This window comes from Solanum pennellii, chromosome 12 (assembly GCF_001406875.1).
Source record: "Solanum pennellii chromosome 12, SPENNV200".
In the NCBI taxonomy this organism is placed as follows: domain Eukaryota; kingdom Viridiplantae; phylum Streptophyta; class Magnoliopsida; order Solanales; family Solanaceae; genus Solanum; species Solanum pennellii.
The window spans coordinates 60,652,641-60,654,852 of NC_028648.1; positions in this window are offsets into that span (position 1 = coordinate 60,652,641).

The following is a 2,212-nucleotide window of genomic DNA, read 5'->3' on the forward strand; positions in this document are numbered from 1 at the left end:
TATATATATATATATATATTAGAGCAAGTGTGGTACGTATTCAATGTATATAAAAAATACGTCTGTGATTTATTAATTATTTTTCAAAAGGATATTTTGATTAAAAATAATAACTTCGATTCGTCCGGCCACGAAACTAACGTCCTTGTCAAAATCATTTTGATGGAACAAAATATTCATCATTAAGTAAGCACTATGGTCTTATTATACCAAATAATAACCAACACATCTTGTTATATTATGGTAGATATATAATATTTCCACACGTCCCTTTTTGTTTGTCTATTATAAAAATAGATGTACGATCTCTTCTACTTATTATTTATAAAAAAATCAAGAGATAGAATTATTATTTTACATTTTATTAAATATTTTATTTTTCATTGAGTGTGATAAGAAATAATGGATAAAGATTTGGTTAAGTATAATTAGGTCAAGTAATATTGAATGGCCTTATAAATTCATGCCATATGTATTATATACTCATCTTAATAATAAAAACAACAAAGCTGTCAACTATTTTTATTTTTTAAAATTATCGAATAAAACAATTAAGTGTATGCCTAAGTTAATATTTTTCAAAAAAAAATTTAATATACCTGATTGAAAGTATTTGCATGATCAAATTGAGTCTTATCGTTAACTCTCGATCCGAATACCCGTCAATCTTAATTTTTTTTTCTTGAAAATATTAGCTTGAGTACACTTAATTGCTTTATTTGATAGCTTTTAAAAAATAAAAATAGTTGATAATTTTGTTGTTTGTATTATTAAGATGAGTATATATATAATTCAATATTATTAAGATGAGTATATAATTTAAATGAATCTCAACCATAAATTATAATATAGTACACATGGCATGAATCTTAAGACTATTGAACATTACTTGACCGGATCTTTATCCAGAAATAACTTATAACAATTTGGATTAATATATTAAAATTATTATTTTATTACTTTTTATATATTATATGCGCGCATAATATATAATAGTGAAAAGTACTCCATATTAGTTACGCATATACAAATATATTCATAGCGATTGTGCCCCTGCATAAAATTATTATGAAATAGATTATACGGAAAAGGGCCTAAAATACCCTTAAACTATTAGTTTTGGTATAAAACTATCATCTATCCACATATTAGCTCCAAAATGTCCTTCTCACCCACCTATTTGTTCCAAAATACCCTTTTCATCCATTTTTGGGTTCAAATTTGACCACTTATTTAGCGGTTTTAAATTTAAACTATTTAAATATTTTTTTAAATATGTGGTACTCAACTATTTGTTATATTTAACTTATTAATATAATTATAAATCAATCAACTGCCCATCCATTACTAATTAAACCTCACCCAATTAATAAATATGTCCTATCACTAATATAATAACATGAAAGCTAGTGTCAATGAATGTTTCTAAAATATTGAGGCGAAAATGTCTATAGAAGTACATATTCATACATTTAAGTCCTCAATCAAAACACATTATATATCAAGTGTCTAAATAAAATTACCGATAAACTTAAAAGTCTCACTATGTTCATCTTAATTATTCCTTCGTCTCAATTATGTGATGTTAATTAATAGATAACGTCTTTTTAAAAAATAATATATTGAAGTTTTAATATTTAAAACAACTCATAAATATTTATAAAGTTATATTAAAAAAAGTACGTGAATTAATTCGGAATGTGTTACTTCTTTACCTTTAATCATAAATTTCGAATTCAAGTTTGAAAGAGAATCCTATTGAAAGTATCCTCCTAAATAAACGTCTCAATCTAAATTTAATTGGGGCTTCGATTCGGACTCGAATAATTTTGAATGTCATTTTGAAAAATCTGCAATTTCATCGTGTTTTTGTAATGTTTAGGGTAATTTTGATATTAGAATTGGTTTACTAATTGGGTGGAGATTAATTAGTATTAGTGGATAGTGAGTTGGTTTATAAATGATATTAATAAATTAAATTATAACCAATAGTTGAGCGTCAAATAATTTTTAAAAATATTTAAACAATTTAAATTTAAAACCGTTAAATAAGTGGTCAATTTTAAACTCTAACGTGCATGACAAGGATATTTTGAAGCAAATAGATGGATGATAAGGATATTCTGGAGTCAATAGGTGGATGGAGAACAATTTTGTGTCATTTCCAATAATTATGGATATTTTAGGCCCTTTTCCAAAAATTATATTCGCA